Source organism: Plecotus auritus, assembly GCF_963455305.1.
Source record: "Plecotus auritus genome assembly, chromosome: 3".
Classification (NCBI taxonomy): Eukaryota; Metazoa; Chordata; class Mammalia; order Chiroptera; family Vespertilionidae; genus Plecotus; species Plecotus auritus.
The window spans coordinates 188,179,311-188,204,003 of record NC_137772.1 but is presented as its reverse complement, the minus strand read 5'-3'; the positions used below and the strand labels follow the sequence as shown (position 1 = coordinate 188,204,003).

The window sequence follows — 24,693 nt, the reverse complement described above, 5'->3', positions numbered from 1 at the left end:
TTGTTTTATTAACAAGTCATTGTGATGTACAGAATGTGGGAACAGGAAAAAAATGTGTTTGAGTAGAACTCTTAATCTTACCTCAGAAAGGCTCTGATACTGTGCTCTCCAGGGGCGTGTCTCCCTACATCACCACGATAACGTGTCTACGCATTCCCAGGGTGATGTCGGAGGACGCGTCCACGGGCATTACAAGGAGCCTCTGGAAGATTGAGAGGTTGTTCCTTCTACTGAATGGGCGGATATAAATCCGCCCACTCAGAAGAAGGAGCTGCGGCCGTGTTTCCTGACGTTGCCATGTTAACACTGCTGCTGGTGAAGGAGCGGAGGGGAGAGCAAGAGAACTCTCCGCTCTTTCGGCTCCGCGGGCCAGATAGAACAGCGGGCCGGATCCAGCCCACGGGCCGTAGTTTGCCCACGGCTGATCTAGAACTTTTGTGTTATGTAAATTAAACATTACAGCACTGTACTTCAATTCTAATGTAACTGAACACAATGGGACACATTACCTAAATGAAAACAGACTAATAATTATCTAAAAAGGAGCAACAGTTTTTACAAACAATAAATGGGTAAGTTTCAGAATATTCGTGAAAAGTCTGAAACTGTATACATTTTGAATGCATATACATCTTTCTAGAACAAAGGTTCAAATATTACATACACTCTCAATGGACCAATGATCTCAACATAGTTTAAACTTTGAGGTTTAAAAATTAGCATTGCTAGAAACCTGAAAATCCAAATAAACCACAAAATGTTAGAATTGAAAAAAATTTAACTTAAAAATAGAATACTCTTTTACTCCTTTCAAAGCAATTACATTGGCAGTAAGAGGGGAAATTTGTCAAGTTCAAGTTATAAGTTCAGAAGATAAAAATTCTCTGAGAACTTGCTTCAAAGAATTTTCTTAATAGAATAATTACATTTATTCCTGAAAGCTTTAAACCTTAGAGGAACACAAGCCTGGGACCTTAAATTTAAGTTGCTACTGTCAGTTACCAGTGAGGTTATGAGCTAATTCCCCCAGCTTCAGCATTTTATTCCAGGCATTAAAAAGAAAAAGCTTTTAAACTAAAGAAATGTGTAAAACTGAGGAAGGTCCCTCAGTTAAACTGGTAAAACATGAAAGGGAAGGAGAGGCAGCAACAAACAGGCTTAATCATTATTTTCAACTTGGTTCAGCTTATTCAGTATTCAAAGAAATTCACGCTTTCCTGAATTTAAAAAGCTCCGAATACACTTATCAGCAGACAAAGGATGCCTTGAATTCTCTTCAGTTCTACACACAATACCAGACACTTATATTCTTACTATGTGGTAAGAACTGTTCTTAGCACATTTGTATTAATTCACTTAATCCATGTGTGTGCATGTATATTTTTTGTTTTGTCCTTAAGGACTAGAGTAAACTTGTCCTTAAAGTCTATGATTTTTGCAAGACTTGAACTCCCTGGACTGACAAGAATCAGTAATATCATATCCCCATTATTCCTAAGGGGTCACTTTGGGTTTGATTCAGAAGTCTGACTTCCATAAGAGCGTTCAGAGTCCAGAATCCTGGCATCAGAGCTAGCCCAGTACTGGACTGCAGGTTTTATTGTGGTTCTGCTCAACTTGGGATTGCATCTCTTTCCAGGATAAATATAAGAGTATCATTCCATTCAAAATTTTCTCAAATATTAGATGGACCCTGCAACTAACCTGGTCTCTCCAGCAGAAAAATTACTTCCAATCTCTATTCTACTCACCATAACAGACAACCCGGTCCTGGCCTAAAAGTAAATCAAAGCTGAGACTTCTAGACTATCCATTTGGGGACTATGAAGATCTTTACCCAGACCTCACAGAGAATCATTTCACTCAGGTAATATTTATTAAAGAATGTATAATAATGAAAAGTACTTATTTACAATGTTCAACGGGGGGGGGGGGACCCACAGGATAAAAGAATATATAAGGTAGGCGAAAAACCACATACAGCCACACTAAAAACTGAAAGAAAAAACAGCGAAACTTTTTTTTTTTGGGGGGGGGCATTCTGTTTTATTTCAACCCTCAAACAATATAAAGAGGTGAGAACTTCTAATGATGAACCATGCAAGTAATAATAAAGGAAAAAAATACTAACAACAAAAAGACAACCATTTAAAAGTGTTTCATATTTCACAGCAGTAAGGCCAATTGCTTCCAACAACAGGGGTCTGAATGAAGCCTTAACAGAAGAATCACCACATTTCCCCTGGTAGTTCACACTTAGTCACTGCATACCACATGCTACACGTGCCAGACTTCTGTAAACCACATCTTAAAATGTGTAACAAGGCACCGGCTGGCGTGGCTCAGTGCTTGAGTGTCAACCTATGAACCAGGAGGTCACACTTCGATTTCCAGTCAGAGCACATGCCCAGGATGAGGGCTCAATCCCCAGTGGGGGGGCGTGCAGGGGGCCACCGGTCAATGATTCTCTCTCATCATTGATGTTTCTATCTCTCTCCCTTCCTCTCTGAAATCAATAAAACTGTATTTTTAAAAAATGTGTAACAAAGTACTGTGCATGATCACAACAAAACTAAAGCTCAAGGAGTGTGGCATTAAAGTAAACTCCAACGCTTCCAGTAAGACACCAGGGAAGCACCGCCGCTGGCCCCTTCCTTTTACCAGTTTAAAGAAAAATTCTGATTTACATTATTCGGCAAACTCAATATTCAGAAGCTTAACCAGCAGGCTCAAGTTAAAACTTATAATACAGGCCACTTCTTTTTTTTTCTTGGTCAATGTTTTACATAAAACATGAAATCAAGCTGTACTTCACTTAAAAACGGCATATTTCAATAGTAAAAATATGTTTATACTTCTCTTTTTTAAAAAAGACATTTAATAACAATACAAGAAGACTGGATTTAACTCCCCACCCCCCGTCCTGCCCTCCCCCTGCCACAGATATGTTAAGGTTCCCAGAGAGGCATGTCCACCTGGCTGTGGGCTGGGGACTCAAGTGAACAAACTCCATTCCTGGCCGGGTCAACAGAAAGGCTTCTCTCTCATGTTCACTGAGCGACCTGCGTCCCGAAACAGACTCTCTCAGCCATGTTGATGAACAGGCCTGTGTCCACCATAGCTGGAGTCATTTCGATAGCTGTGTTCACTTCACTCCGTTTGTGGATAAAATTCCCACTACCCCTCACCAGGGGACCTGCCTGGTTGCCGCCCTTTGAAGTTGAACCATGCCCCAAACTTCTGAGTCACAGCTCGGCTCACTGGGACATAAGCCATGGGGATGACCTCCCTGGGGATTCCCTTGTGCCACTGACCCCAAGGTTCTTTCACTCTTTCCTGAAGTCAGCAATCACGATGAAGGGCTGGCACAGCCCGCCACAATCTCCTCCTGGGTCAGATGGCCCCCACCACCCGTGATGAGATGGAGGTCAGCACCTACTTCATCAGCACCATCGAGGGTGAGGTGGATCTCTGGGTGTCGGTCCAGGTCACTGAGCCTTAAGCCCTACTGCAGGGTAAGCTGATGGGCCTGGAAGGAGGTGGGAACACAGAGGCGGTTCTGGTTCTCTTGCTTCACTCTTTGGGCTATTCATGCGCAGCATGGACACTTGCAGAGCCACTTCCAATTCCCAGCACTTGGTTATTCCTCGCCTGACTCTCCACCCCTCGCGGCAGACTCCTGGCCCTGAACATCATGGAGGGCCCGGGCAGACGGCCTTGGACATTGTGGAGGGGCTGGGATGATGTTGCTGGATTTCCTAAAGTTGGTGCTTGACTGCCCCAGCGCTGTGAATCCCCGACTGAGCGGCTGCATGTGGAAGCCCAGGACACCCCAACTGTTCCCACCCCCTCCAGACACTGCACCACGCACCCCACCCGCCACCCCGACCTGCGACCTGCGACCTGCGACCTGCGGGGCAGTGGGGCCAGGACCCGCCTGTAGAGGGTACAGCATCCCGATGCCTGGCTCCAGCCTCAGCTGAATCTCCGGCCTCAGTCACGGCCCTGCCCTGGGTCTGGTGGTCACCCACAGGACTGGTGCCCACCAAATAGAGTGAAATATTCACAATGGTTGTGGCTGAGGATTATGCTTCTAAAATGTTTTTTCTTTATTTTCTATTTTTCTAAATAACCTGGCATTCATCTGTGCTTTAAATATATTATTCCCAAATTATAAACTATACACATGACCTACATAATTAATCTAGACAGGTTAGCTTTATATTAGAGCAAATTTGTTTATCCCATATCAAAATGCTATTTCCTAAACAGGATGTCATTCTATAACCATTTTCTGACCATTTCCCCAAATTCTTACCAAGACAAAGCTCTCTGAGCTACACTCCTTCTCCACTTTGTTTGTTTTCAATTCCTCCCTGAAAAAATATATATTTAGTTGGAATCAAATTTTTATTTCATAGAGTGTAAAATCATCACTCTGGATTTTAAAACAGCACTATAACCTCACATCTAAAAGACTCCTGGAGTAGTGGGAAACATTTGTTGTATATGCACTTCCTATACCCTATTTTAAGTATCTTCATCCTTATTAAAAACAAGTTCACCCTAGGGTATGCACTTCCTATACCCTAAGTATCTTCATCGCAAATGTAACATTTGATTGATACTTTCAACAACAGCAACCAAAATCTATTTTGAGTTTACAGTTTGCAAAGTGAATTTCCAAAAATATCTCACCAACACATTGAAATTTAGTTGGCATAGACACATGTGCAATGTTTAACAGAAACAACCCGCCTAAGTCTCACACAGGGAGAAGGGCGGTTCTGAGTTTCTCTCTTTCCAGCAAATGTGCTCCATCAGCCATTAAATGCTTTTTTCCTTCAAAGAGTTTCTCTCAGGTCACTGCCACCTGGCTTCCTATTAGACAAGTTAGCATTGAGAAACCATTGTCTGAAGGAGAGAGAGAGAGAGAGAGAGAGAGAGAGAGAGAGAGAGAGAGAGAGAGGGAAATATATGTAAACTAGTGGCCTGGTGCATGAAATTCGTGCACATTAAAAGGGGATTAATTAGAGGAAATAATTTAATATTGCTATTTGCCCTTTCTCTATAATAGAAGTGTCAGAGATGAAAGAAAATTAGTAAAATGTATATGAAAACCTTCCTCCTGTCAGAGTCTGGGGTGCATCACAAGACCCAGAGTCAAGTCCCCACCCACCCACATGCGCCTCAAAATCGCCTGAGACCCAGACCCGGCCGGCCCCCGCCCCCATTGGGCTAGATCCAGACCTGGCCAGTCCCACCCTTGTCAAGCCCCGCCAGGCAGGGGACGTAGCCTCAGGTCCCCTGGCCCGGCGCCAGGACAGGGGGCATGGCCTGAGGTCCCCCAGCCCAGACTGGGGTTGGGGGGCATGCCTTGAGTGCCCCCGTCAAGCCCCACCAGGTGGGGGACATGGTCTGAGATCCCCTGTCAAGCCCCGCTGGGTGGGGAGCACGGCCTGAGTTCCCTGTCAAGCCCAGCCAGGCAGGAGGTGCAGCCTCAGGTCCCCTGGCCCGGTGCTGGGTGGGCGGTACAGTCTAAGGTCCCCCAGCCTGGTGCCAGGGTGGGGGGCACGGCCTGAAGTCCCCTGTCAAGCCCAACCTGGTGGGGGACACAGCCTGAGGTCCCCCAGCCTGGCACTGGGAGGAGGGGAGCAGCCTGAGGTCCCCTAGCCCAGTAACAGGACGCGAAGCGCACCTTGAGGTCCCCCGTCAAGCCCCTCCGGGTGGGGGGCATGGCCTCATGTCCCCTGGCCTGGCGCCCGGACGGGGTGTGTGGCCTGAGGTCCCCCAGCCTGAGGTCCCCTGTCAAGCCCTGCCGGGTGGGGGATGCAGCCTGAGGTCCCATCAAGCCCTACAGGGGCAGGGGAGGGCGTAGCCTCAGGTCCCTGCTGATTGCTTGTTAAGGCTCCCTTATGGGAACTTGGCTTCAGCTGTGGGTGCAGTCATCTTTGTGATGGAGTGATGGTCAATTAGCATATTCCCTCTTTATTAGATAGGATACCTCAGTCTGTGACCCTGGCAGTTTCACATTTATTTTTGTTTGTTTTATATTTCTTTTTTTTAATAGATTTTCAAATATACATCTAAGGACAGAAAATAAGGGAAACGTATAATGAGCTGCTATGTACCCTTCACTGTGCAAACATTATCAGTATTTTGTTATTTTCGTTTTAACTATTCCTCTCCTAACTTTTTAAGGAAGACAGTGAGTGCTGGAATATTTTAAAACAAATCTTAGAAGATGACCAGAAAACAATTTCTCACTAGCAAACTTAAAAGTTGTAAAGACGCTTGTCTTCTTTCACTTAATGATACCTTAACAAATTTTTTTAAGTTATTAAACTTAATGTCTAGGATAGCTTAAGTTAGAATCAGACTTTCAGAGCTAGAAGGAAACACAGACATCATCTACTTCCTTGCTATTCTAATTGTGACACCAGGGCCAGCAGCATCGGCATTCCCCAGAAGCCTGTGAGAAATGCAGAGTCTCAGGCCCACCCCAGACCTGCATTTTAACAGGATCCCAGGCCATGGCATGTTCATTAAAGTGTGCAAAGCACAGCCGAGAAAACTGATGCCTAAAGAGGTCAAGCAGCTCTCCCAGTAGCAGTAAAACCCAGAATATTTGAGAACAGGTTTTTTCCTTACATGACACACTGCCTCTCAACAAACCTAATTCCCATCACAAGACTCTCTTAGACTCTCACGTCTTTCTGGAAGCTAATTCAATTAACAGGTGAATTTCCCATATGACAACTTTTTTTAATTCATGAGAGACTGACATTTTTCCAAATACTGTATTACATGCTGGAGCAGACCTGTAAATAAATCAAACCCTTTCTTCTTTGGGTAAAAGGATAGACCTTTTCAGCAAGAGGACCTTCAAGAGGGCCCATTTAATTAATTAATGGCTATGTATTTTTTTCAAAGGTCAGTACGATAGACTCCGTATGCAGAGAATATATTGTTGGGTGCAGCTGAAAACTTGGGCCTTTTAACATAGGATCAATAAACACTATACTGAAAGCCAAGCTCATTTTCTAATTGTGGCTTCAGTAAGAAAGTTCAGAAATGAATCAAAATGTACCACTGCTCCCATCAGCAATGATAACCAAGTCTTGTTACACTAAAAGGGCACTGCCTTTTATTCTTATTTTTAAAAAAGAAATTATGATTTTTTTAAAGGAAAACTGTAAATGAAACCTAAGATTATTAAAATTCATTTAAGATTCTTGTTTTCAGAAGGTATCTTTACGACACCTGGGAATTACAGAAACATTGCAGGCCACTATTAAGAAACCGACTGTTTATTTATAGAATAGAGATTCTGAATCTTGCGGTGGGGTGTGTTTTCTTAACAAAGTACACAGTGGAGGGTTTTTAAAAAATGTCAAAACCAGTAATATTCCTTCAGGAATACTAGGAGAAGAGCACAGGCACCGCTCTTACGGAGGCAGTTTGGCAATATGCAGTAAAAATAAAATAGGTCCTGGCTCGCTGGCTCGATTGGCTGGAGCACTGTCTCGTGCACCAAAAGGTTCCTGGTTCGATGCCTGGTGGAGGGTGTGTATGAGTGGCAAGCTATCAATGTTTCTTTCATATACTGGTATTGATGTGTGTGTGTCTCTCTCCCTCCTTCCTTCACTTCCCCTCTCTAAAATCAGTAAAACACATCCTCGGGTGAGGATTAAAAATAATAATAAAGCAAAATGAAATAAAATAAAAATAAAGTAAAATAAAATAAAATAGGCATGCTGCTTGACTCAGTAGTTCCCCCTTGGAAATGTGACCTAAAGAAATAAATTTCAAGTGTGTGCAAGGATTTTCCTACTAGAAAGTTCTGTGCAATACTATTTATAATAAAAAGGTTCAAAATAACCTAAGATCCTAAAGGAAGACAATATGTAAACAACTAAGGGTGCACCATAAAATAAATGATGTTCTACTATTAAAAAGATAACACAGATTTAAAATGAAATCATCTCTAAAATACATTGAGGTTTGAAAGTTTAAGACAGTATTTGTATATACTGAAATAATATTATAATTATTAAGCAATTTAAATTAAAATATTTAAATAATATATTTTCAAGTTACTTATTACATATTAAATAAATAAGTTACCTATTACATGTTGTATCTTTATGTATATACTAGAGGCCTGGTGTATGAAATTCGTGCACTTGGCGGCGCGGGGAGGGGGGCGGTGTCCCTCAGCCCAGCCTGCGCCCTCTCACAGCCTGGGAGCCCTGCGATTGATCACCCCACAAAGGAGGCCCCACCCACCTGCCGCAGCCTGCTGGTGTGTGGCCTGGGCCTCCCTCTTTTGGGGTGATCGTGGAGCCCCCCCAATTGATCACCCCGCCGGCCAGTGGCCTGGGCCTTCCTCTGCAGGGCAATCACGGGGCGATGGTAGGGCCCCCCACCAATCACATCGCACTCGCCTTGGCTGGGCTGGCACCAGTGGGTGTCATAGTGTGGTTGTCTGGACAGTCATTCCGCTATTTAGCCGTTCAGTCGATTTGCATATTATGCTTTTATTATTATAGATAATAGAGAGATGATGTCCATTAAAATGCATCAGTAGTTATATCTCAACAGCTGGGTTGCTGTTCATTTTTACTTCTTTTATGTTTTCCTGTACTGCTTGAATTTTCCACAAAATCACATGATATATTTATAATCATTTTTAAAATACAATTATATTATTTTTTAAAAAACAAAAGTAGAAGTACAAATTCAAGGCTTAGGCAGAATAAGGAAGTTAGTAATGGAAAAAAAATAATGAAAGTGAAAAAAATCTACCACCTACTACAATTCAGGTATTTAGGGAAAAGGAGAAATGAGAAAAAGAGCTGAAAGGGTGGGAACAATCTGTAATCTGTTAAAACCAGAGAGACGCTCACCACTTTTGCCACATCAAAAGCAGTACAGGGGGAAGCTGTTCTTACATATACCAACCCCCAAACAAAACCAACCACATAGACTAGTCTTAGGAGCTCACTGTCACAATAATCTAGCCTCGCCATACTGAACACAGAGCCCATTTTGAAGTAATGTGGAAGTATGTCACAGAGCACAACATTTTACTGTTCTTTTCAGTAATTCCTCATAGAGGACTTTTCTACATTTTCTTATATGTCATGTACCAATATGGATCAGAGCTCTTCTGCCTATTTCTTTCTCTTGGGCTTAGAATGGAAGGCAATTGCACTGGTGACCCTTCACAGTAACATGAGCTCTCAGTTTTCCCACCAAAGATTACTGCAGTGAAACCGAAAAACAGCAAACTACAAAAACTGAACCCCAGGTTTCTGATACATAGAGACTTCTAGACCTCTAGGGTCCAAAGAGTTTTCCCTGAACTCCTGACATTTAGATGTGAGATCCAAATAACTTACTTTTCTACTCTTTTAGTTTGTACCCAAGTGTCACAACTTTTATTTACAAGATTTACTCTGACGTTACAAATAAAATTGGGGCTTTCGTTAAAACTTGTCTAAACCCAGAGAACCAAGATAGCAGCATAGGTAAATGAGGGTACTCGCCGCCTTCCACAACCACATCAAAATTATAACTAAAATACAGAACCGCCATCATTCAGAACCACCTGAAATTGGGCTGAATGGAAGTCCTACAACTAGAGTAGTAAAGAAGAAAGCACACTGAGACTGGTAGGAGGAGCAGAGGTGTGGAATGGGCTGGTCCAACACCCATGTGTGGCATTTTTTTAATCAGGAGGAATATCTAAGCTGTGGAGGCCTCATGTGAGGAGTAAGGGGTCCAAGCCCTACACCAGACCCTCAACCCAGGGTTCCAGAACTGGGAAGAGACGTCCCCCCATAACTTTGGGCTGTAAAAACCAGTGGTGATTGTGGCCGAGTGACACAGGCTGCTGGAGACCCAGGCAGTTCCTCTTAAAGGGCCAGCACACAAACTTACCTGGACTCGATCCCTCTGAGCTCCAGCACTGGGGGAGGAGCTTGGGGAGGGGGGGGACAGGATCTAGATTGTCTGGCATCAGAGCAAGAATTTGGGGGCAGCTTTCTCCCAGATAGGGGTGCTTGCAGGGATCATTGTTCTATGCTGAGAGCTCCCCCTTACCAGAGCTGACTGGCAGCTATATTTGGGTTTCCATCATCCTGGTTCAAACTCTTTGCTCTGCCTTAGTGATTCCCTGAGACCCTACCCCATCCTATTTGCAGCCCCACCCAAGCTGTTTGCAGCAGCTTCTTCATATGAATGGCCTGTCCTGGCTCAGGCTTCAGACTTTCCTAAAATCTCTCAAACAAGCAGCAGCTTGAGTAAGCATGCCCCATACTTATCAATATCAGTCCCAACATCCGGCACTAGCAGCAGCCTGTCTTGCTTCACAGCTTGGCCTAGCTTGGCACTTCCAAGCCCAAAACAATAGCAGCCATCTGCAGATCACTCTTTAGCTCCCGCCAGGTGGCCCCTGGAAGTGCAAGAGTCCCCAGAAGCAGTGCACCTGGGGTACAGCTTCAGACAGTAGCAGATTACAACTCTACATATGCACGAGCAACACACTCAAGGGGCAGACTCAAAGCCCGAAGTCCCACTAATGCAAGACACATAGGGTGTCTCCTCCACAGCAGCTCTTCCACTGTAGTCACAGCTGGTCTTCACAGCCAATTGGCCTGAAGATCAATTCCTCCCAGTGACACCAACAGCAATCTAGGCTCAACTACAACAAGACTGTGTACATAACCTACACAGTGGCGCACCTAGAATGCCCAGCTCAGGTGACTGGGGATGCTGAGCCAGTGGGCCCTACAGGACACCTTCTACACTCTACAAATTCCAGGAGACATAGCAGCTCTACCTCAAACATAGAAACAACACAGGGAAGCAACCAAAATGCAGAGACAAAGAAATATGTCACAAATGAAAGAATAGAGAAATCTCCTAAAAAAGAACTAAATGAAATGGAAGCAAACAAACTCTTAGATACAGAGTTCAAAACAATGGTATAAGGATGCTCAAGGATCTTAATGAGAGCTTCAAGGGACTTAGTGAGAATTTCAAAGACACAAAAAAGGACCAGTCAGAAATTAAGCATACACTAAATGAAATAAAGAATAATTTACAGGGATTTAACAGTAGAGTAGAGGATCCCAAGAATCAAATCAACTATTTGGAATATAAGAAAGCAAAAAACACCCAATCAGAAGAGAAAAAATAATTCAAAAAATATGAAGATACTGTAAGGAACCTCTGGGACAACTTCAAGTGTACCAACATTCACATTATGTGGGTGCCAGAAGGAGAAGAGAGGAAGATATTGAAAACCTATTTGAAGAAATAATGACAGAAAATTTCCCCTACCTGGTGACAGAAATAGACTTAAAGTCCAGGAAGTGCAGAGTGTCCTAAACAAGAGGAACTCAAAGAGGCCCACATCATAATTAAAATGCCAAAGGTTAAAGACAAAGAGAGAATCTTAAAAGCAGCAAGAGAAAAGCAGTTAGTTACCTACAAGGGAGCACCCAGAGGATTGTCAGCTGATTTCTCAACAGAAACTTTGCAGGAATGGCAATAAATATTCAAAGTGATGAACAGCAAGGACCTACAATCAAGATTACTCTACCTAGCAAAGCTATCATTTAGAACTGAAGGTCAGATAAAGAACTTCACAGACAAGAATAGGCTAAAGGAGTTCATCACCACCAAACCAGTATTAGATGAAATATTGAAGGGTATTCTTTAAGAAGAGGAGGAGGAAGAGAAAGAGGAGAAGGAAGAAGAACAAAAATATGAGCAATAAAATGGCAATAAATACATATCTATCAATAATTGAATCTAAAAACCAAAATAAATAAACAAGGACTCTAATGAACAAAATAAACTGATGAATGAAATAGAACCAGAGGTATGGAAACATGGAACAGACTGATGAATCTCAGAGGGAAGGGGAGAGGGAAGGGAAGAAATTAATCAAAGAACTTATATGCATATATGCACTACCTATGGACACACACAATAGGGCAGTGAAGACCTGGGGTGGGGCAGGAATCGGGTGGAGGGGGGCAATGGGGTGAAAAAGGGGGACATCTGTAATACTCTCAATAATAAAGTATTTTTTTAATTAAAATTAATAAAACTTCTCTGAACCTATTACTCCATCAATAAAACAAGATAAATACTCATACTAAGGGAGAAAAACACATTTTGTAGAGTACTCTAAATCAACTCCCTGCCTCTAAAGAATTGGCTTAATTACAGCAGTAAAATCCAAACACAAATCAATCTAATAACTAGGAATTGACTACGTATCCATTTAGCAATTGGAAGTTTATTTTAGTATTTGAAACTCTAGTTCTTCAAAATGGAAACCTCATAAATACAGTCTGATATTGATTTTTTTTTATTAACAAATGCAACTAACACAATTTCATCCCTCCTAAGGAGTGATTTAAGACTCTCTGACTGCCAATTTATTCAGCATTATTGAAGCATTATCTGTATGGAGAGGAGAAAAGTATGGCTGTCCTTTCAAATATTAGTCATTCAATCACCAAATGCACCTTAATGCAATAGTAAATGTCACTTGAAACAAAAGCTTTAACCACAGGTGAAAAATAAAAAGCAAACTTTCTACCATCCCAGTATTGATAATCCTTATTATTGAAGGAGGGGGGGAGGGAATCAGTTTCCAACCTATTTTAGGCAAACTTTTCCATTAGTAGAGGAAATGAACTGATAGCAAATCAAGCTACTCTCCATAAGTTACTTTCCCTCAACATATCAAATTCAAAGACAAGTCTAGGAATTGGGAACACAGCATGGAAGAAGAGCGGAGAAAGGAGGTCATACTCTCCTAAGCCACATTAGAGTTCAGAATCAGCTCCATTAATCTAATTGAAAGTACCAGCAAGGATTTTCCATCAGCTAGATAAGCTACCTCCTATCATTCATTACGATGTACTGCTTATGCACATAATGTTGCTAAAACACAAATATTTTGGAATTATCTCAGGCAAGGAGAAAAAAAAACACACAAGAAAAATATTTTAAACCTTAGTATGTTCAACAATTAGTGATTTTCAAAATTTATAATATTAATATGTTATTAGCAGTAAGAATATTTTTCTGCCTATATTTTGTTTCAATGTTCAGCTTAATAAAAGGGAAATGTAAATGTAAAAATCTGATAGCACTTACTAATATCTGTTTAGGAAATATATACTTGAAGTTTAATCAAGGAATTAAGCACTTCAAGCGCTGGCTAGATCGCTCAGTGGGTTAGAGCGTTGCTCTGATATGCAAGGTTGAGGGTTTGATCCCTAGTCAGAGCACATACAAGACTCACCCAATGACTGGCAGGTGTGGCTCAGAGGTTGAGTGTGGATCCATGAACCAGGAACTCAGGGTTCGATTCCCGGTCAGTGCACATGCCGGGTTGTGGACTCAATCCCCAGTAGGGGGCATGCAGGAGGCAGCCGATCAGTGATTTTTCTCTCATCATTGACGTTTCTCTCTCTCCCTCTCTTTTCCTCTCTCTGAAATCAACAAAATTATATAAAAAAAATAATCAACCAATGAATGCATAAATAACTGGAACAACAAAAATCGATGTTTCTTTTTCTCTCTCGTCTATAAATTTTTAAAAAATGTTTTTAATTAAAAAAAAAAAAGAACTTCAATGAAAGAGCGAAGAAACAAAATCAAAAGATGTGAATCCACCAGGAAAAGGGCCAGCTGTGTGTTCATTCTGACCCTGAGTTTACTACCAAATGAAAAATTCTAAGAATTACATAAGGGAAGGAAAAGGAAGAAAAAAGAGATACTCTGAGTGTTGCTGCCCTCCTTCTTTAGTATTCTTTTCCTTACAAAATACTCATAATGTTTCCCCTAAAATGTGTTAAATGTCTTTATTGACCAGTCTTTAACGTTAGAGTATTTATGAGCTATATTTGGCCCTTTTCCTCTTCTCCAGCTACATTCTCTCCCGTGGTGATCTTATCCAGTCTTAAGAACTTAAAAGATGTATGATTTTTAATTCCTGCTGCCTTTTCTCCTAACTCCAAAGTCATATATCTAATCACTTTTTAAAATATATATATTTTTATTGATTTTTTTACAGAGAGGAAGGAAGGATAGAGAGTTAGAAACATCGATCAGTTGCCTCCTGAACACTCCCTACTGGGTATGTGCCCGAAACCAGGGTACATGCCCTTGACCGGAATCGAACCTGGGACCCTTGAGTCTGCAGGCCGATGCTCTATCCACTGAGCCAAACCGGTTAGGGCCACTTTTTTTTAATCTTTATTGTTGAAAGTATTACATAGATCCTCCTTTTTCCCCCATTAACCTCTTCCAGCCCACTCCTATCCTCGCGCCCCGCCCCCGCAGGCCCTCACCACCCCATTGTCTGTGTCCACAGGTTATGCACATAAGCATACAAGTTCATTGGTTGATCTCTTCCCACCCACCTTCCCCTGTCTTGCCTCTGAGGTTCAACAGTCTTTTCATGCTTCTATGACTCTGGGTCTATTTTTGATCATCAGTTTATTTGGTTCATTAGATTCCACAAATATAATCACTTTCTTAACTATGATATCTACTAGGCACCTCAAACTCAGCATGTCCAAAACTGAATTCTACACCACCCTCCCTCCAACCTAAGTCTTCCCTATTGAAATTGACACAACTCCATTTGTAGTTGTGCTCAATTCCATCCCCCCATCTTTCTCTCACATTCCACATTTGGTAATAAAATCCTATTGCTTCAATTTTCCAAATATATCCAGAAACTGATCATATCTCACTGTCCATTCTGAGTTGCCACAATCTCTGACCTAGATTACTGCAAGCTTCCTAACGGATCTCCCTGCTTCTACCCTTTTACCCTTCCAATTTAGTCTTCACACAGCTGCTAGATGACCCTTGTAGAGCTAAGTCAGAGGTCTCGCCTCTGTTCAAACCCTGAAATGGCTCCCAATCTCCCTTAGAGTCAAAACCAAAACCCTTTCAATACTACAAGGCCCTTTTATGATCTGGCTCCCTGTGACTCTTCTGCCCTCCCCTGGGGTTATTTCCCCCCTTTAGGGTTTAAGTCATCAGACAACCACGGAGGCCCCACTGAAGGCTTTTGTCCAGCCTGTTCTCTTAGCCTAGAAGGCACTTATCCCGAATATTTACTTGGCTAACTTTCTTACTTCCTTTAAACCTTTGTTCCAAGATAACTTTCTCTGTCCACTCTATTCAAAATTTAATAACAGCCCCTTCCTTCACCACAAAAAAAAAAAAAAGAGAGAGAGAGAAAAGAAAACCCATTTCATCTAGCAAAGACTGGAAGAAATTACTAGAACTAGAGGGGATATATTCCCATAAGAAAATGGAATAGGAGATTAGCTGAAACCTTTTGTCAAGACCCCAGTAATGTTTAGGGACTTGAAAAGAGAACTCTATGTGCAAAGGATAAAGAAAAGAGATCAGTTACCAAAAAGGAACTATATTCAGAGACCTTATCTGGGTAACAAATATACAGTTGTTACACACTAAGATAAGAGTCTCAGGGGGGGAAAACAAAACAATGTAAAGTATAGCAAAGCATTTCCCTACCCACACATGGCAAAAGAGAAACAGCAAGGAAATATATCCCAATTCCAAGTATACACAAATAAACAATTTCTGCTCCATATACCTGTCCTAGTTTGTCTCTAAGAAAAGAGGCTTACCTGAGATTTGATGCTCAGCTTTAAAATCAAGAACAAAACAACAACAAAAATCATCATTTTGAAACTGATTAGCCAACATCTAACTTCCTAAATGTATAGCTTCAGTTTTCAAAAGGATACCTAAAACTCCAATTTCTTTAGGAAAACATAAAGAGACTAACAGAAAAAGTTGCCATTTCAAAGGGGAATGAAAAATCAACAACTTATTCAAACATGTAATGGAGTGTCTCATATTTGTCAGGCCTTTGATAGGACCTGATAGGACCTCAAGAGTGTAGTGACTGCAGTCAAACTGAGGCACAAATATCAAACACATGGGCTTTTTTTTTTCTTTTCAATATACTTATCAGTTATATTGATAATAGCTACATATTCTGGAAGTTTTCCTGTTCAAACAATGTACCATGAGCATCTATTATGTACATACATGGCTGAGAGGTTAGAAGGTGAACAATCGTATCTAATAAGGAGGGAATATGCTAATTCACTGCTCGGCCCTCAAAGATGGTGGCACCCACAGCCACAAGATGGCGGCACCCAGTCCCCTCGGCCCCACCGGAGCAGCAGGCACGCAGCAAGGCCGGGCCGCACCCAGGGAGGACAGGCCGCTCCACGTGCCTGCCTCCAAAGTCCCCCAGTCTCCTCAGCCCCTCAGCCGTCCAGGGCCGGCCCGAAGTGCAGGCAAGCCTCGGATGGCGGCTGCCCAGCCGCCCAGGGCCGCCCAAGGCTCAGGTAACTAGGGCCGGCCAAGGCTTGCGCTGCCGGCAGTGGCAGCAGCAGAGTGTGGTGGGGCGTCACCTTCCCCTGATCGCCGGGTCGCCTCCCACCCCTGAGGGCTCCCAGACTGTGAGAGGGGGCAGGCCGAGCTGAAGGACCCCCCTCCAGTGCATGAATTTTCATGCATGGAGCCTCTAGTAGGTTATATTTATTGTTTCCTATGTACCCCAGACACTACATATTCTCTCATTTTTTAATCCAGCAACTTCACAAGTTAAATGCATCCCTCCTTCAGAGATGATAAACTATGGCTTAGAAAGTTTATAAGGCAAAACTGGAAAGTGGTAGATTTAATCTGAGGCACTTGTTTTCCCCTATATATTTCTTTATTGATTTCAGAAAGGAAGGGAGAGGGAGAGAGAGATACAAACATCAATGATGAGAGAAAATCATTAATCGGCTGCCTCCTGCATGCCCTCTACTGGGGATGGAGCCTGCAACCCAGGCATGTGCCCCTGGCTGAATTAAACCCGGGACGCTTCAGTCCTCAGGCCGATGCTCTATCCACTGAGCCAAACCGGCCAGGGCAATCTGAGGCACTTTAGAAACTCCAGAACCCTGCTCTTAACTACTATGCTAAATGGTTGTGTTCAATTAACTTCAAGTCTAGAGGACAGAGAGAGGTGCTTAGAAATAATGTTAATACACACAGCCAGCCCCACCTCCTTAGTACCCAAAAGTCTACCTGATAAATAAAAATGGTAAATTAAGTACCCACAGATAAAAAGTGCACACATTTTATATTACAGAATTACTCCCTAAAGGACAAATTTAATTTTAAATAAATAAATGGCTTGTTGTGTTTGATCTAGGTCGGTGGTCGGCAAACTCATTAGTCAACAGAGCCAAATATCAACAGTACAACGATTGAAATTTCTTTTGAGAGCCAAATTTTTAAAACTTAAACTTCTTCTAATGCCACTTCTTCAAAATAGACTTGTCCAGGCTGTGGTATTTTGTGGAAGAGCCACACTCAAGGGGCCAAAGAGCCGCATGTGGCTCACGAGCCGCGGTTTGCCAACCACTGATCTAGGTAATGATAGCAATTTTATAAGAAAAATAGAATGAATGAAAATAATTGACCAAAGGACCAGAAACTGATCATATCTCACTGTCCATTCTGTGTTGCCACAATCTCTGACCTAGCAACTAATGGACCAATTCCCAGCTCCTTCCGTTCTACTCTCAAAAAGCTGCTCTGTGATACCTTAATTTAATTACTTCAGTGACAAGACTTCTAATTCTGTCCAACTCAACTCTTCCTAATATATGGGAACAGTCAGGTGACTTGTAGTATAGCACAAAACTAAATACCACTTGAAGTATTTACCTAGAAAGAGAGAGAGAGAGAGAGAGAGAGAGAGAGAGAGAGAGAGAGAGAGAGTGTGTGTGTGTGGGGGGGGTGGTGTGTTTGTGTGTGTAGTTTTTTTTTTTTAATAAATTCTGAATACTTATGTAGAAAAAGCTTCCTTCTGCCTCTAAGTAAAACTCCTTTTCACACATTAGCCACACAAAGCTTCCTAAGACAGATGGGCAGCCTGCAAGGCCTTCAAATCCTTTGTTTAAAAGGTGGCAAATACAGTCAGCCAGGTTTCTGGGAAGCACTGACCCCAATAAAGCCATTATGTTTCTTCATCTTGTAAAACCAGAGCAGACAAAGGAGCCAAAGCTAAAAGAAGAGGAACCAAAGGAAGATTAGACTTCAACATTAAAATCCATATCATAAAAATCTGTGACACAAACTGGCCCCACTCTCCCAATACTACTGTGACAATGTAAGACTACAAAAATGAAAAGACTGACCCCACTCTGTTTTTAAAATCTTAATCTATCATTCAGTTACGATAAGAAAAATCTCAGCAGTTGGTATACAAACTGCCAACCTCCTTTAAAAAAAAAAAAAAAGAGGGTTCTCTTCCCAAGTGAAACAGGGAGCTAATGAAAGAAAATCAGACTTGAACACTGAAGACATTCCTAACAGTGCAAAGTTTCTTCTTAAATATAAAGTGGGAATAACTAGGTGAATCTCAAATTACTATTCAGTGAAAAAGCGCTCTCATGAGCTTCTACATAAATGTATCACCAATTTTCAGAACTCTTGGTTCTGAATGCTAAATAATAATCCTAGTATCTATGATCTGAAGTAAAGAAGTTAATTTTAAAATATAAAAGAATCACTATGATCTTCCTTGATCTGCATATTAAGTAACTTCAAGAAACATCTAAGAAATTAATAAGAAACTAGTGCCTTTTAGTTAATTTTATAAATAAAAAATTTTAAGTTTACTAATCTTATGCTCTCTAAATAAAAAATAAAATTTCTTTAATGAAAAGGGTACTGCTTAATGATCAGAGGAATTCATAATTCAGAGATGTTTAAAATATTATAGTTACTTTAAAGCATAATGAACGATAGTGGAATGGATTACTTCAGCCATTGCTTGTTCTCAAATCTTAAAATGATTTGCCCCATCCCTTAGTTTGCAAGAGAATTTTTGAGTATGCACAAACTTTTCCTGGTCTTTTCTTTATTGATTACATCCACAGACACAAGGAAACAAAACAAGGACAACCCATTGCAACTCCAGATTGGCTACTGGAAGATGAGAGTATGTGAGGATCTAATGGGAACAAGGCAGGGACTGTTGGAGCCCATGAATATTTCAGAAGAATAATGAAAAAGTGTGCCAGATGGGTTCGCTTGCAGCTGGCTAACAACTAAATTTCTGACCAAAGCCAAATGCTTCCTTACATAATTTATCAAGCACTTTTCAGTTCCTTCCACAACCACCCTTGTCACCCTTCTTTTATTCATTTTCCTTTTTTAAAGAGCAACATCACCCTAACTTCTCTTTCAAAGTGGGACTTTTTTAAAAAAAAACTTTTTTAAGAGAAAAGAACACCTGTGTGCCCTATACTGCTGAATCTGAAGCATGAATCCAGGTGTTAATACTGAAGCAAAAATGGACAAAGGAAGTGCTACAAATTCCTAACCACTCTTTTTAAACAAAGTAGTTTAAAATAAACACTAATTGCCAAGGGTTAGCAACAGCATAAATACAAATCAACTCTGCTTATGAAGGCCCATCCTTCCCACAGCACACTGGTCTCTGCCTACCTCTGCACTCACCTGCCAACATCGTACCCGATATTCCAGATACAAAAGCAGCTAAGTTCACCTATATACTCGAGTTCTTTCAGCAATGAAAATAATAATCATGTAACACTCTGGAGCACCTACTATGTGCAGGCACTGTTCTAGGCATTTGACCAGCAAATCCCAAGAGGAGTTAGAGTAATACCATTATTAGGTAAAGAGCCTTTAAGTAACTTGCCCAAAGCAACCCAGCTTCAGAGCCTGCACTCACAATCTGTGACACTGCCTCTCTACAATAGATCTGTGTTATTTATTCAAGTACAGATTGCATAAAAACCCTGCACACTACCACAGTTTGGGTATATTCTATTTAAAATCATTGCTAAAGATTCTAAGTCCAAAATCAGAGGTTTAAAAGCTGTAACACTGCACCCCCACCGGGTGGCTCCGTTGGTTGGAGCACTGACCCATGCACCAAAAGGCTGTGGATTCGATTCCCAGGGTCAGGGCACATAATTAGGTTGCAGGTTCAATTTCCAGTCAGGGAACATAACTAGATTGCAAGCTCAATCCCCATACAGGAGGCAACCGATCAATGTTTCTCTCTCACATCAATGTTTCTCTCTCTCTCTTTTTTTCTCTCTCTCAAATTAATAAAAACATATCCTTGGGTGAGGATTAAAAATAAGCTTTAACATTGCCAAAATCAGCATGGTGGCCAGCCTCCAAGATGGCTCTCAGTGATCCCTGCCTCCTGGTAGTCACAGCCTTGAGGAGTGCCTTCTCACGGTGTACCAGGGTTGGTCTATGTGGCCAATAGCATAAAGCAGAAATGATGGCATGACACTTCTGAGATTAGGTTATTTGAAAAACATGGCTTCCCTCTACCATACCCTGTTCACTTGCTCTGAGGGAAGCCAACAGCTATGTCATTGGGACACACAGGTGACCTATGGGGAGACGCAAGGGCTAAGGAACAGAGGCTGCTAACAAAGATACAAGTGAGTTTGGAAGTGATTCTTCAGCCATGGATGGGCCAGATTCTGAGATGACTGCAACCTTATGAGAGAAAGACTGAGACAGAACTACTCAGCTAAGCTGCTCCTGGATTCCTGACTCTTCGGAAGTATGCAGGATAATAAATGCTTATTTTGAGTGCTATATTGTAAGATAATTTGTTCCAAAGGAATAGCAAACTAATACAATCAAGCAGTCTTATTGACAAGCTTATTTATAACAATGGCGTTAAAAGAAAGAGCCTTCTGATTTCAGGAGTAGCTTTTTGAGGTAGCCCACGGCTTGGTGTGGTCTTTGTGAGCTTCCACCATGGTGCATGTGGCCAGGACCAAAAAGCACAGCCCATCAACCTCACCTCCAGATACTTGCAGAATAGATCTCGGATTCGGGTGTGGCTTTATGCACAAGTAACTATGAGGATAGAGGGCTGTATCATTGGGTTTTTTTTGCTTGTTTGTTTTTTTAAAGGAATGGAAATCCATTGACTGTTTTTTGTTTTGTTTTAATACATTTTTTATTGATTTCAGAGAGGGAGAGAGAAATAGAAACATCAATGATGAGAGAGAATCATTGATCAGCTGCCTTCTGCATATCCTCTACTGGGGATTGAGCCCGCAACCTGGGCACGTGCCCTTGACGGGAATCGAACCTGGGACTCTTCAGGCCGCAGGCTGACACTCTATCCACTGAGCCAAACCCGCTAGGGCTATACCATTGGTTTTGATGAGTACATGAACCTCATATTAGATGATGCAGCAGAGATGCATTGTAAAAAGAAGTCAAGAAAATAACTAGGTCAGATCATGCTAAAAGGAGATATTACTCTGGAGCACAGTATGTCCAACAAGAAATGACCAATAAATTGAGAAACTGCTGAGAAGCAATACAGTTTGTGTTTTTTAGGTGTCCTTTGTTGGAAGTATAGTTCTTAAACATTTATTCCTATTGCTTTGATTACCCTTATGCTATTATCAGATGATAAGAAATGTGTGGGATTTTTATTAAAGAAAAGAAAAAGCCTTCTAAGATTTCTAAATTTCCAAGTTGGAATAACATTCATGCTTTTAATAACTTACTTTCTCAAAATCTATGTTGACATAACTTTAAAAATGTTAAAGGCACACATAAGGCCTTGGTCAGGTAGCTCAGTTGGTTAGAACGTCATCCAGATACGCCAAGGTTACAGGTTCGATCTCTGGTCAGGGCACATACAAGAATCAACCAACAGATACAAAGATGGGTGGAACAATACATCGATGTTTCTCTCTCTCTCCCTCTTCCTCTCTCTTTCTGAAAAAATTCAATAAAAATTTTTTTTGAAGAATTTTTTTTTAAAAGCACACATGACTTACTTCTTGATTTAATCACTGCACGTGGTTAATAAGCCTAAGACATTTCATATTGTTTATTCAATACAAAGTTAATGAAATGACACAAAATGTGGAATTTACTTCAAAACAATTCTGTAGTGGTAGGTAAGAGTGAGGATGGAGTAAGGTGAATTGGCCTTGAGTTGATAATTAGTTGATGGCCACATGAGGGTTCAGATACTATTCTCTCATCTTTTATGTAAGTGTAAAGTTTTCTATATCAAAAAGGTATTTGTCTTTTTAAAATTTTCTAAGCAGACAAAACAAAACATACACACTGGATAATTTCCTACTCTCCCATCAAAACTTCCACTTAACATAGCAAGACTCCATTAAATCAAGGGGATATCACATAATTTATAAAAATGTGCCTTACCAAAGAAAAAGGTTTATTAAACCAAAACATGTGTTCTGTATTTCTTTAGATAATAAAGCATGTGTGCTTTTTAAGTAAAACTCTTATTAATGCAACATGTACAGTTGCCCTTGTGGATGATTTTCAACTATTAAAAGAAAGGGTTATATCTATTGAGTCTGGGGAAAGTGATTAGACATTTTTAACTACCTTTCTCTATCTTCTGAAAATGATACCACATGAATGTGTTGTCTGTTTTAAAAATAATGAATAAAATTAGCCTTCAGTACAAAAAGGACACAACCCCAGGGTACTATCTTTGAACATGTAAAGGAGAGTTCCAGCAACACGTGAAATGTCATCCAAGTGCCTAAGGCTTAATCAAATCAGCTGTGTTAACAAGGATGTAGCAGATGTTTACGGAGCAACTACATCCGCACTACTGTGCATTATCAGCCAGTTGATATACACAGGTGTCAAGTGGTACCAGAAAACATTCTAGGTGAGAATGCCCAGAACCCAGTGCAAGCAGCAGCACACATTCAAACTGGTTAGACAGTTGTCTGCTGTACAAACTCTAAAATGTTAAAGAGCATATGGTTCACTGCCTCATAGCTGATGCATTCTAAATACACCTCTAGAGCCTGCCACAAAAACAACTGTGCATTTTAACTACAAACGGAGGCACCGCAGAAAAAAGGTAACTTATTTACTAATTAATGTGCAACAAATTATCCTAACTAAAAATAATCTCAGCTTGTGTCCAGATCAGTTTTTTTTTTTTCAAATTTTTATTAAGGTATTATATGTGTACATATCTTACCATTACCCCCCTCACCCCACTCCCATACATGCCCTCACCCCCCAATGTTTTGCATCCGTTGGTTACTCTTATATGCATGTATAAAAGTCCTTCGGTTGTCCAGATCAGTTTTTATATTTTTCTTAATTATGGCATTTTTCTTAATTATGGTATTTTTATACTCTGTTTAAAAACACAGATTTAGCCTTTGCTAATTTGGCTCAGTGAGTAAAGCGTCAGCCTGCGGAATGAAGGGTCCCGGGTTTGATTCTGACCAAGGGCACATGCCTGGGTTGTGGGCTCCATCCCCAGTGTGGGGTGTGCAGGAGGCAGCCAATCAATGATTCTCTCTCATCATTGATGTTTCTCTCTCTCCCTCGCCCTTCCTCTCTGAAATCAATAAAGAAATATATTTTTTTAAAAACACAACAGATTTAAATTGATATTCACACACAAAATAAATTAACATGCATACATTCTTGATTCACTTCAAAAAGGAAGAGAGGGAGGGAGGGAAGGGAGGGGGGAGAATGAATTATGTCTACAAATAGAGGTAAGTGTGACATTATGGAAAAAATATAGAGCTGTGCATCTAAAGCCTTGAATTCAAGTTGCAGCTCCACTACTGCTTGTACACACATCCTTTGATATAGTTGATCACTACTATCGTGATAAGATGTGGAGAAAATGGGTTTAATCCTCTTGCTATAATGGAAAATAAAGTCATACCAGCACCATCACTACCACAAATTCAAAATTAACCTAACCACCCATCCTCTGAAACTAATTCCCTCCTGTCTTTTTTCCTTGTATGAATGACACTATCATATCCCTGTTGCCTGGCCCATGATTTCAGTCATTGTGTCTCATCTCCCCTTTAAACTCACATACAATAAAGTTGTCAAGTTCATCTAATGTCCATCTTATCGGGTATATCCATCCTCTCCTCTTTACTTCCACGGCCACTGTCCTAGTTCAGGCCCTTCCCCTCTAGTTTGTTTTACAGAACAATATCCTAATTGGTTTCCCCACTTCTAGTCTCTTCCCAATTTGATCCCATTCCACACCCCTCATCCAGAGGGATGTTTCTAATGCACAGCTGTGACCATGCCATCTGCTGTTCAAAACCTTTGAGGACGCTTTTCTGTCTTTCGAGGGGCCCTCTTCATAGTGTAACCTTCAGGAGAATTGCTTCCCAGCAGCCACTTCCTTCCCTTTCCCATTGTGAGGCAGTCCTGTAGTTGTTATCACAACTGGTCTCTAAACAGTCACTTGATCCCATCTTCCCTGCCACACTAAGTTCAAGGATGGGCCCCAGGGAAGTGTGACCCTAAAGTGGCCTAATCATAACAATGACCCAGATTTTTGTCTCCTGGCATGAGTGGGGAGTGGATGAGGACAGCGTCATGTGCAAATGTGACTCCTCAACTACTGCTCCACTGTGTTACTGACGGAAGCGGCCCTGAAGAGAAAGCCAACATTGGGACAGTGTTTTAAAAAATAATGTGTTGCAAGTACTAAAGACTTAATTTTTATCCCTCCAACACATGTGGTAGACAACTCCATTTTAT

At 41.3% G+C, this 24,693-nt stretch overlaps 1 protein-coding gene and 1 pseudogene across 2 annotated transcripts in view; both read right to left on the bottom strand.

Annotated features, from left to right (window-relative positions):
- DENND5B (DENN domain containing 5B) overlaps positions 1-24,693 on the bottom strand; it is a 184,159-nt gene that overhangs the window by 142,642 nt on the left and 16,824 nt on the right. The gene's annotated exons all lie outside the window — the stretch shown is intronic.
- Positions 3,025-3,955, bottom strand: LOC308243337 (ribose-5-phosphate isomerase-like; annotated as a pseudogene). Its single transcript has one exon. The product of its transcript is annotated as a ribose-5-phosphate isomerase-like (transcript).